The sequence below is a fragment of the Periplaneta americana genome, chromosome 15 (genome assembly GCF_040183065.1).
Source record: "Periplaneta americana isolate PAMFEO1 chromosome 15, P.americana_PAMFEO1_priV1, whole genome shotgun sequence".
NCBI classification, from domain to species: Eukaryota; Metazoa; Arthropoda; class Insecta; order Blattodea; family Blattidae; genus Periplaneta; species Periplaneta americana.
In genome coordinates this window covers 85,289,847-85,302,943 of record NC_091131.1, presented here as the reverse complement: position 1 = coordinate 85,302,943, position 13,097 = coordinate 85,289,847, and the positions used below count along the sequence as shown (strand labels likewise).

At 38.6% G+C, this 13,097-nt stretch overlaps 1 protein-coding gene across 2 annotated transcripts in view; it reads left to right on the top strand.

Annotated features, from left to right (window-relative positions):
- The window catches only part of ssh (Protein phosphatase Slingshot), a 461,482-nt gene that overhangs the window by 89,793 nt on the left and 358,592 nt on the right, over nt 1-13,097 (top strand). The gene's annotated exons all lie outside the window — the stretch shown is intronic.

Sequence of the window (13,097 nt, the reverse complement as noted above, 5' to 3'; positions counted from 1 at the left end):
TGACATGGAGGTACAGATTCATACTTTCTTCACCTCGGCACTAGAATGAGGTGGTGATGTCGGCACCACGATCTGACCGCCTTTCATGCACGAAAAATGTCCTGAACTCAATTTGTTAGGTGAACCGCGGCTGAGTGAACTGCGGGACGTTCTGGAAATTTCGACAACGAGAAAAATTCCGTTACTACCCAGGACCTTCCAGTTCATAGCCAATTGCTCCATTAACTGAGCTATCTTGCCATGAATTTGGAAAGTATGATAATATACGTGTATTCTTGTTAATATATAGGCCTATATGATCGTTACTATCGTTATCGCCATCTGTCTTCAGTGTTTTAACTTCGATCCATACTGTATGTCCCCTTCTGAGGATCGTGAGCCGGTCTTACATATAGGCCTACATAAAAGAGACTTCCTGGTTATATGCTAAAATGTTGCAAGATCGCTGCATACGGCAACACAGGACAACCACAAGAGAAGAAGGGTACATATAAACCCAGTCCATAAAATCTTAACTTTCTTTCAGGGAATCGGATCCGAATTCTCTAAACTTGTAGCTATTGTATATACCTATATAGGCTATATATAACCACGCCGGAGGACCATATTTTGTATCCTTGTTCTAAATTGTATTGTTTTTCTGTACTTATTGTTCCTCAAGGACTCTCTACGCTCTAAACATATCTTTAATAAACTTTTGAGATAATTTAAGACACAAGAAACTAAGATATTACATAAATATTCTACTTGAAAACTATTTTCGTAATTTTGTCCTTATGTATTGTAGGTTATAGAACATTTTCCTCGGTAAATTTTCGATAGACCGTCATGAAGTCTAGAGGCAGTTTTTTTACTGAGAGAATTTCCGGGAATTAGTTTTTATTGCATGTTCATGATGTATCCAGCAATATCACGAAGGATGTTCTTTCATTATTGGCCTGTTACACACGTCATTAGTAGAAGGCGGGAGAGGTTAACCAAGAGGACACGAAGCTAATTTTTGAGTCATTGCACTGTACATATAGAGTGTCTGCAAAGTTCCTCTGTGGTTTTAAAACAACGCCTCTGTGAGCTTCTTCTTGCGGGGTTATGTCAAGACTATTGTTTACAGTCACCAGTTACAAACAGTGATGACCTCAAGTTCCGTATCTTGGATGCGATCACTGCTATTCATTCTGACATGCTCCTCTGAACATGACAAGGACATGAATGTTGTGCTACCATGGGAGCACTGAGTACTTCTGAGATAAGTTGGAAATCTTCAGTTTATTACACGTCACAGCAAGGCACGTGTGTGTTGCTAGACGCTCGTAACTACGTTGTTCTGGAGTTGAGGGGAGCTATGTGCACACATAGAAGGCCTATAATATTCTCTCAAGTCATTACTATATCGAATGAGTTCGATTGCAACTTGGGTTAATAACCTGGTTGCATTTTCCATAAATTTTCCGAAACTGTAAGGCGAATGTCAGGTAATTCATGACGTATCTTCGGACTCACCTTGCCAAATACCATCTCGCAATGAGAAATTCCATCGGCGCTGTATAACCTCGCAGTTGATAAAGCGGCGTTAAATATCATTGGACATCGTAATATTAAGTAATTTGTATAAAAATACACTTTTTCTATATTTTGTTCAAGAAAATGTGACGACGGCCATGTCATTTTTTAGAGGAGTTCATGACATGAAATACTTGGTTCCAAGTCTGCAGGTTCCGAAATACTTGCGACTTTTTGTGACAAATGACGATTATTAGTTTTCTCATTGCCTAAGATAAGGTCATCTTATTGAAGTACTTGAACGCCGCTGAAAGAATATGATTCGAATTCCGCACTGCAGTTAATCAATTTCTTTGCTTTTCGTGTGCTTTTGTATAGGAGAGGTGGATGGCGCCGGACACTTAAGAATTATGACTTATTACAGTAACTAATAAGCATTTATTGAACTTACATATTAATGTAATACATTTTGCATGACATAAGAACATTGTTTATACACGTTAATGAATGATAGAAAACACTGGAAAAAATATTTTTAGTAATATTTGGAAGTTAAGTTTCTAAGCTTTATTGGCAAATGTAGAGTACCCCCGGACACGTTAAATCCATGCACAACTTCACGTTTTCTTCTGCAACATCATCCGGCTCAACCCCAGCACATTCTTCATGTGCCCACCCTTTGCATGTGCAGCATTGAATTCAGTTTTCTTCAAATATTTCTCCACATATTATGCAAACACTTTTCTCAGGCACTCCAGTTCTCTTTCGAGAAACACCCTTAGAATTTGACTGAATCGCAGATGCAGACCTAAATAAAATCTTTTTCTGTGATTTTCCTTTTGCTGTATCGGATCTGCTTGATTATGTAATGTTCTTTTCTTCAAGGACTCTCTTGAATGGAGATGATGTTAAAACTTCACTTCTCTGAGCTTTCCTTTTCCGAGTTTCGCTCCTTCTCTTACTGGTATTTGGAAGAGGTGAAAGCTTCTTCAAAATATTAACAACTGGCATAACCTTGATCTTGTCCACCTCGAATGATGTTTTAGGGCTTTCATCTTCAGGCCTGGAGATTCTGTTTGATGGTGTGGTGGGGCTTTCAAAAACATGTGGGTTTGATCTGGAATTTGAGGGAGCATTTCGTTCTTCTGAGGCTTGTACAGGAGTTTGTTCATCTACAGCTGGTCTAAATTTGTTGTCAGCACGTAGTACGTCTAGGGGTGCTTCAGCTGCGTCCTCCTGAGCTTCTGGGATATCTGTGAGGAGACTGAAGACCTGCCTAACTGCACATTTCATAGATTATTCCGACCAAGAACCCCGGTTGGTGAACCTTCCCTTAAAATTCGGCATTATTATCTGCAGAACTGCAAGGAAAAAAAAAACAGCTCTTGTGATAGGAACAATAAACTTCCATATTACACTGACGGCCAAAGAAGGCGTAACACTATTTTCGTTTCTACTCTAAACATTTTTTTTGGGGCTTAGCGAGAGGAAGATCGGTTTATTGCGTCAACGTATTAAGAGAATGTTCGTGGAGAAGTTTCTGCACAAAACCGGTCCTTCTCTCGCTCAGTAAAAGTGTAATAAATTCTAAAAAAGAACAATCACAATATCACCAACCTTTACTCTATACATGAAACGTAGAGATAGCTGAATAACACAAGTCTAGGACGTAGCAAACAAAATAGGTACGGGACTAGAAATCCGTTCCTTAATTATAATAGTATAGTAGTGAATTATATGCAATATATGAAGATCTGGCTCTGTATTATTTCTGTGGAATAATAGCGATTCATTCATTTGTTCGAAAAAAAAAACAACATTATGAAGATACTGTTTGATAATTAATTTATGTCTTCTAACAATAGTGGAGTTACATGGCAGCGTCACGATTGTGAACAGATGTTTTTGATATATGTTGCACAGATAGAACTTGTGTAATGAAATAAATACTGAGAGTAAATTGTAGCTATGTTAGTAAATATCAGATGTACGATGACTAACAGTCTCATTTGAGAGCGTTGTAAATGCATCTAATTCTGCTAATTCTACTTTTGTACACAGAACAACACAAATTATGACAAAGAATCGTACTTGCACTCTATTCCTGTTCCATTGTGAGTGAATTCGTGAGAATCACATGTAACATTGCGCCGTTAGATCCACCACGGAGCACGAAGACGGAACTCTCTAGAGTCTAGACCTTGTTTATGAGCGAACTGTAACTTGCGTCACCTCTTTCATTATCCAGTTTATTACATGTCTTCCTTTTCTTTCTTGTCTACCTCTACCTTCAGGTCCTATGTTCTTTCAGACCTTGCTTTCTTTTATTTTATACCCATGCAATTATTCTAGTGAAGAGTTTGTATTGTCGTGTTTTCATTTAATTGGGCATGTTAGTTAAGGTGTATAACATGGTTTTACTTTCTGTAATTATAATAAATTATTACTTCATCTGATTTCGTCGAGATTATTACACAATTCAGGATTCTAGCATATTTCCTGTTCCTAATTGTGTTGCACGTATAGAACAAATATTTCTTATTCGTTTAGAATTGATGACGTATAGGAAATTTCATTTTCTCAAAAGTTCCGGAACTGTTTATGGGCTCCAACTTCAGAGTAATATCTTATGAGACTTTGAAGTTGTACTCCGTGGTCTTGCAGGCACCATACCTGGCTGTTAGATCCGAGGTTCGCGGCTTCAAACCAGGCCGAAGACGATTGGATTTTAAATGGCGAATACATCCTTAACATGGCTTTCTCTGGGAAGGAAATACAGCTGTCGTAGATATATTGCACTTAAAATAACCCTCTCTATGATAGAATCGTTAAATAAAATAAAAAAAACTACTGCTACTGGTACTCAAAAGTATTTTCCTCATAAATGTTGCACTCGTTTTTCCTTTGAGTTTCCAAGAGGAAGCAATGGACGTTTTGTTTATATTACTGTTGTTGGTTGGTATTGTTTCTAAACACTTTTTAAGGAGTATTAACTGTATACCTATATTTAGTAGGCTTATACAATGACTGTTGCCTTCAGTTAATCATTGGAAATGTACGAAAACACAGTCACAATTCGAGTGCCATTGCTTCTACTTTTCTTTTTGAAAAATGATGAGTCCAAAATCAGCAATTGAAGAAATATGTGAAGTGGAATTAGGAGTAGTCATTAATAGGAAACATCAAACTGGTTTAAGCAATTCTGTAGTGGGAACCCAAGCCTTGTTCAGGAAGACCACCTTTTCTAGAGAATGAGGTTCTGTCCATCAGACTCGAAGAGCAGCCGCTCGCTAGTAGTAAATTGTGAGCAAGTCTTTAAGGCCACAGTCTGTCGCCACTTCCACCAATTTGGGACTGCGTCTAAACGGCGACAATAAAATAGTACCACAGTCTAGTAGGCCTATATACAGTCACGAAGCTCAATACGTAGTAAATATGCATCCATAGTAGTTACTAACCACTAAGATCGCTAATATCGCCTCATTACAGACAATGCAAAATAGTACCGGCACAGTCTATTGTTCTTAGCACCCTCACAACTCAAGCTTCGTGACTGTATATACTAGACTGTGATGGTACCTTGACATTTTTCCAGCAAGTGTTGCTGTTTTATATGATGCGTGTTACTATTTTAGCCAGTTAAGCGTATAGTGGATTGTATATTGAAATGATTAGAAACGTATATTTAATTATAATTGAAAGACAAAATTCTGTTTTCTGAAGATTTTATCTGAGAACTTCCACTTTTATGTCACTGAAGACATTGTTTAAGACATATTACTTAAAAATTGCGTAATAACACCCGCACTTGACTTGATATAGCCTATTCAATAACTGTTGAAGACCACCGGCGTATCTCAGAGATAAGGAAGTTGACTCGTGATACGAGGGTGCGCTTGGGTGTGCGTTCGAATCACGCGTATGCGGATTACCCGATTGAGTTTTCCCAAGTGTAAAGCGAATGTCAGGTAATATGCGAATTCTCGGTCTTATTTAGCCAAAATGCCGTTCCTCTAATATTAATTCCACCTGCTCGGGATAACCACGCAGTTAGTACAGCGCCGTTAAATTAGCGAAGAAGAAAGGAAATAACGATTGTGAATGCAGAAAGCGGTGGCTTTTCCTTGAGCTTTGTTTAATAGGAATAACTCAAACGGGATAACGTTATCCACTAGAACAATTCTACGTTGACAACAAATGAGAAGAATTGTAGTAGTAATAATTTGTTCATTGCAGTGTACTTTTCCTTAGGATGACTGTACTTTGCTCTTGTCTCCCCTACACAGTTACAAAAGTCGCAAAATTCATCACAAATCAGCCAGCATAAAAACGCTATTATCGTTAAATTTATGTAAATGACAGTTTCGTATAATTTTGGCGTAACGGTTTCAGATAATCTAATTAACAGGAATGCAAATTAAATTTCATCCTACGAATTTCATTAGCAAAGTAACTCGTAGAACTTGAGTATGAAGTCCTAAAACATTTCTTTTTTACTTTATTGGGTTATTTTACGACGCTGTATCAACAACTAGGTTATTTAGCGTCTGAATGAAATGAAGGTGATAATGCCGGTGAAATGAGTCCGGGGTCCAGCACCGAAAGTTACCCAGCATTTGCTCGTATTGGGTTGAGGGAAAACCCCGGAAAAAACCTCAACCAAGTAACTTGCCCCGACCGGGATTCGAACCCGGGCCACCTGGTTTCGTGGCCAGACGCGCTGACCGTTACTCCAAAGGTGTGGACCTAAAACATTTCAGAAGGAAAAGTTGTAAACTGATAGATGGCATGTAAGAAATAATATTTTTGATATCAAGATACTAATAACCTATATTTTCCATGAAAATCTCTCAATTGATTTCTTCCACCGTAACTATGTTTCATTGCACAGCCTATAATAATAATAATAATAATAATAATAATCCGTTGCACTACAGTCCTTTAAGGCCCAGACCGACCAGCCGGCTGCTGGTCTCACGTACACAAGCCGAAACACAGGTGGACGATCATCCAACCAGAATTGAGATATCGTGGTTAGCACGATGATCCCCTCAGCCGTTAAAGCTGGTTTTCGTAACCAAACTTCGCTACCTATCGTAGCTCCCCAAATGCATCACGATGTTGGTTGGGCACCCGTCTCATACACTGAACGAAATTTCATAGAAAATTTCTTCCTCTATGGGGACTCGAACCAACGCGCATTCCGTAACTCGAGTCCTAGGCAGGATGCCTTTGAATATGACGCCACGTCGGGGCGCGGAACTGCATAGTCTATACTTCGTGTAAAAATACCTGCATAGATAGCATCCACTAACGTACAGTTCAATACGACACAGTAAGATTTCTCTGTTGTTTTTCAAATCAAAGTTTAAGCATAAAAAGATTTGTCTTTCAAATTGTAGATTAGCTGAGTTGAATAATTTTCACTTTGTGTATCTGCGGTCTCTGGAACATGAATATTCAAAATGCAGTGACCGGAAGCATCAGGTATACCGTTGGTCCAATCAGTGAAGCGTGTATGAGGAAGAATGTGCAGTGTGCGTTGTATGTTCACTGTTATTAACATTGCGTAAAACTAGTGAGAGATGAGGTTTTTAAAATATAGATACATATTGCTGAAATATTGTGGATTGTGTAGTAGGTGTGACGTAAGATATTTAGCATGTAAATAAATTAATATTACGGTGTATATGCTCACCGCAATATTTGCGACAGTATCGTTCCCGTTCTCAGGATGTGGCGAAATTATATTGCTGAATGCATCATCGATGTTCTGCAGTTGAAACAAACATAGATCTGCTTGTAGCAAGACTCGTAAATATTAGTGTTTGCTTTAAGATAGAATTGCATTTATTATGAATACTGATCATCGGTAATGAATGTTTTTATTTAATTGCAACATTTTACACTGATTATAATGTTTGTAAATAAATGTGGAAAATACTTCAATTTGATTATGCAAGTGTAGGGCCTATAGTCAGCAATGCTGTGCGAAGTGAATTTCTTACATCCCAAGCATTCTTTGAATTCTGTATAGTATTTATTAATTATTATTCATTGTTGTTGCTTGTGTTTTTTTCATGAAGGTCAAACTTAGCAAAATGTACACTCTGCAGTTTTGTATGTTGTTAATTCTTATGTACAAGGACGAGTACTATTGTGTGAAATTTCTTGCTTACAGTTACTTCATGAGCATTAAGATTCTGCAAATAACTGACCTATTTCCCAGCACTATTAGTCCACTTACTATATTGCAATAATTATGTATCATATGTAGAAATAACAGGACGATAATTTTATATTTCATAAAGACATCATTAGATTTTATCACAACTGTAAAAAAAAAAGCATTTATATTTGCATATTATTAACCATTGCATTAGTGGACAACGAGTACACACTGCCACAAGCACTCCACCAATTTAACATAATTAAACAGCCAGTCCGTTAAATTTGCTTATATGGTGTTTGGTACAACGTTCTCCTAAGATTTGTATACCTTTAGGAGGACACCCAAAACCTGTATCTTTTATTTTTCGACTTCATTCGCAGCCATGAACAGACCACCGGGATAGCTCAGGTGGCAGGTGCGCTTGCGTGTTGATCCGGAGCTGCGCTCGGTTGTGGGTTCGATTCGCACTTGGGCTGATTACCTGATTGCCTTTTTCTTTTGGTTTTCCCCAACCGCAAGGTGAATATCAGGTAATCTATGGCGAATCCTCAGCACAATCTCACAAAATATCTCGATTTTACCATTTCTACTGACGCGAAATAATCTAGTAGTTGATACAGAGTCGTTAAATAACTTAAAAAGTGTAAAAAATTTATGAGTAGAATGCTGTTTTCTTGCGAAATATGTTGTTTAGCTAGCGTAGAGTACCAAATTTCAATGTATTAACCAGAGAAAAGTTGTATTTTTTTTTTTTCAGAAAATAAATGCTGAGTTTTATATCTGTACACATACAATATAACTTGCTTCAGAGTACTGTAGTCTACATGTGCCAGCTCTAGAGATGGAGAACTATTGCAACATTGCTTCTGGAAGACTCCCTGGGGGAGCCACCGGCGTAGCTCAGACGGCAAGCGCATTAGTCTGTTGGTGCAGAGCTGCCCTCGAGCGTGGATTCGATTCTCACTTGGGCCGATTACCTTTTATGTTTTTTCCGAGGTTTTTCCCAACCATAATAATCTGTGGCGAATCCTGGGCCTCATCTCGCTATCATTAATTCCATCGACGCTAAATGTCTACTGGTTGATACAGCGTCGTTAAATAACCAACCAAAAAAGAAAAGGTCCAGTGTCCTTTTAATTTCTATTTTATATAGACGGATACATAGTAGGATCCTCGGTAACGGTGGTCATGTCATCACGACACCATGTCTGTACCAAAGACAACGCAGGACATCAAATTGATAACGAACAAACAAACATTCATGTCAAAGGCGGGATAAGGACGTTCTGACCGTTGCTTCCACGCAATGTTGTACTGGTATAAAATCTCAGTGGTCGATTTTCCAAGCATAAAATGTTCATGTTCAATAATAACGAACAACGTTCGTAAGTCGAGTTACGTTCTTTAATTTGATAGTGTTTTTGTTGAGAATCGTGGTCACCCTCTCTTGCCACGTCACTCTCCTTGATTCTGATAGTGGTGAAGGCTCTCTCTCATTTAGTGGTAAAAAGAGACTTGCCCGCGGACATTACGTTCGGGATCACTGCCTTGTGCTAACATTTTAGTTTGAATACGATTTCATATCTTCGGGCTTCAGGAAAATGAGAAGCAGTTTATAATATCAACTTTATCGCAGCAGGCACTGACTTCGTGAATTAATATTGAATTCGCATATTTATACCACTTTTATTGTAAATTAGCATGGGATTTCTTATTCAGATAAACTTACTTGGAAAAAAAAAACACTGGAGTTCAGACACGTCATTTGCAACATTCTTGGTGAAGATGATGATTCACTTTTTCTTCTTGTCCCCCCTGCCCCACAACCCCGTCATAGGCTCTTATTTTTCTCGTCCTGTTCCGAGGTCACCGACATTGAGAGACCGGCTATTATATGAATCATGCGAAGTAGAACGCAGATAAAACACTTCGCCATTACCGATTTCCCGTTGATGCTCCTGGACGTACGACGTTAGAGGACGGTATGTTTGTGGTCAGGTGGCAGACCAACATAACCTCACAAATGAATGCTATAGCATAGCTCAATAGAGTGCTTCGCTGTTGATGTGCAACATATTTTTCTAATGCCTTCTAATTTTTCTTTTTGTTGTACAAATTACAGAGGGATGTCGTCATGTCAGGAAGTAGCATTGAGACGTTCACGAAAACACACATTTTAACATTTCTAATCTGGAAAAAATACATATATACAGGGTGTTAAAAAGTATCCAATATTTTAGGAGGTGATAGTATGCATCAAAACAAAATAAATAAATAAATAAATAAATAAATAAATAAATAAACATAGGTCCTACAATACATACTTTCAGAGATCTGAACACTTGTTCATAGGTACTCAATGTGACGTCCGTTTATGGCAATGCATTTTCTGTCCTGCAGTACAGCAGACTATCAGATAATCATACCGTAGTTGATGGAATACTGATACATCGCAAGGAATACTGAAAATAAAAGTTTCGTTCCAGATATGAGCGGGGTTCAGCAGAGATGGTGTTGTGAATTTTCGTAATCATCATGTCTGGACTGATGAAAATCCCCATGCAGTTGAAGAAATAAGGCATCAGCACCGATTCTCAATCAACGTATGGGCAGGCGTTCTTGGTGATAGATTAAGGGCCATACGTGCTAACACAGAGATTAACTGGGGCTCGTTATCAGGACTTTCTTATTAACGTATTGCCTACCTTGCTGGAGTATGTGCCATGTCAGCAAAGACTACAGATGTGGTCATGCATGATGGCACACCAGCACATTTTCTCTGCAGTATGAGTGAACACCTGACGCTGACGTTTCAGGACTGCTGGATTGATTCGGGAGGCCCCACACCTTGGCCTGTTCGTTCCCCAAACCTAAATCCCCAAGACTTTTGGTTATCAAGAACAACCATGTCAATTTCAAAGAGTGTGTGATTTCTTACGCCGAAGGGCAGAGGAATGCATTGCCATGAATGGACGTCACATTGAGCACCTCCTAAAAACAAGTGTTCAGATCTCAGAAAGTATGTGTTGTAGGACCCATGTTTATTAGACATTATTTTCTTGTTTTGATGCATACTAGCACCTCCTAAAATATTGGATACTTTTTTTAACACTCTGTATATATGCCTATATGCACACAACATAATATTTTACATATATAGCCTACATGCATATATATATATATATATATATATATATATATATGTGTGTGTGTGTGTGTGTGTGTGTGTGTGTGTGTTAAAAATTATCCAATATTTTAGGAGGTGATAGTATACATCAAAACAAGAAAAAAATATGTCTAATAAACATGGATCCTACAATACATAGTTTCTGAGATCTGAACACTTCTTCATAGGAAGTGCTCAATGTGACGTCCATTCATGGCAGTGCATTCCTCTGCCGTTCAGTGTAAGGAATCACGCACTCTTTGAAACTGACCGGGTTGTTTTTGTATATGCTAGCATGCATTGAAGACGCGATCCTGTAGTATCTGCACATTGTTGACACCCTCCTCTTCCCGAATCAGCCATTAATTGGGTAGTAAATGTTTAGTTGGTTGTTAACATGTCCGAACATGATCTGTAAAGACCTTCGTGAATTCCATGATGTGGTAGTGAGGAGAATTCTATTTGGAAGGCGAAACACTTTTAAGGAGGAATTATTTAGGCTACCTGATAGTAGGATGTTAGGTAGGAATGATTAATAGTAGTTTAATCTTTGACTTCAGTGAAAATTGGCTGGTATATTTTATGCTCGTATTTTGCATGGAATTGTGTCATTCAAACCACTTAAGTTATCACAGCCTTTTCTTCCCTTCCGAAAAAAAAAATTGACGACCTGAAAAGTCCATCGGCTTGTCCGGGTTTGAACATGCGAACCTCAGACCCAATGAACAATATAATAGAAGTCGGTAGACTTTCTGTTTGTTTCTACGTAAAGAAGAACATGAAGTTTACGCTCGAACCTTATGTAACATAGTGTTACTGTCGCACCTATTCCATATGTGGATGACATTAGCCTTGTAGATTAATAATTGATTTATTTACATTGAAAGGAAGCCTCATCATTGTTAAGAGCTATTAATTTGCATCTGAAAAGTCTTAAATCTAAACAAATATTTATCTTCCTTAGTTATTGAGCAGGAGGATATTTGACATTGTTAATGTATGATACAAGGTATTAATTTCCATTGAAAGGTTATGTGTGTGTAATGCCTACCCACTTCACTTACGTGGTTTGGTTTCCGTATATTGAGGATAGATAGCAGGACTGTCATCCATTTTCAAGTTGCACACCACTTAGGCGGGCTACTCTGTGCATGATGATGATGATTTTTTATTGGGTTATTTTACGACGCTGTATCAACATCTAGGTTATTTAGCGTCTGAATGAATTAAGGTGATAATGCCGGTGAAATGAGTCCGGGGTCCAGCACCGAAAGTTACCCAGCATTTGCTCGTATTGGGTTGAGGGAAAAAACCTCAACCAGGTAACTTGCCCCGACCGGGATTCGAACCCGGGCCACCTGGTTTCGCAGCCAGACGCGCTGACCGTTACTCCACAGGTGTGGACAGGATGATGATGAGAATGGGAGAAGGGGAAATCCGGTGCCAGCACGTAGTATACTCCTGCCGAATAGCACCAAGGGGGTCGCAGGCTTAACGTCCCCATCCGACGGTCGAATCACTATCTACAGTGAAATATGGCTTCTTTTCATATGCGCTCCGAAGAGATTAGGGATTTAACCCATGCATATTGGTGTACAATTTAGTGCAGAACATTTCTAACCCCACCGGGCCCAGCTGTAGGTATCCTACAAGCAAAACTCAGCTCGGACTCCTCGCGGCGAGCATGCCATACCCCTCTTTCTCCCCTGCAGTAGGCATGAGAGAATGCTGGGAACTGGAGCATACGTCATCTGCGCGAGACAGTCACGCCCGCTGGTTTCTGCGCACTGAGTTTTCTTTGTTGGATGTCTATAGTCTGGAGGCAGATGCGCTACCACAGAGCTAACTCGGCGAACTTGAAAAGTTATGTACGTAACACTGGACAAACTTAATTGAACATGTAACTGTTTGCAGTTGATGGTGGTTTATTTTTAACACACAGAATAGACTATACAAATCATGTACCAGTTAAAAGAACTCAGCAAACTGTAATCATTGATATTTGATAAAGAAATAAATTTTGAGCGATCTGTAAAACATGCAATGAGAAAGATGTTCATATTCGTTTCTCCTCATTTCTGAAATATTTGATTACAATCTACTGTCGTGTAGACCTACTCCATACGTTCTCATTTGGTAATAGTCTGTATTTTAAATTATAGGCCTGCCTTAACCCAACTCTAATTTAGACCTAAAATTGTTGGGATTTAAACTCAAAACTGTGACTTTCATATAACTTTAAGATTTCATCCAAGTACA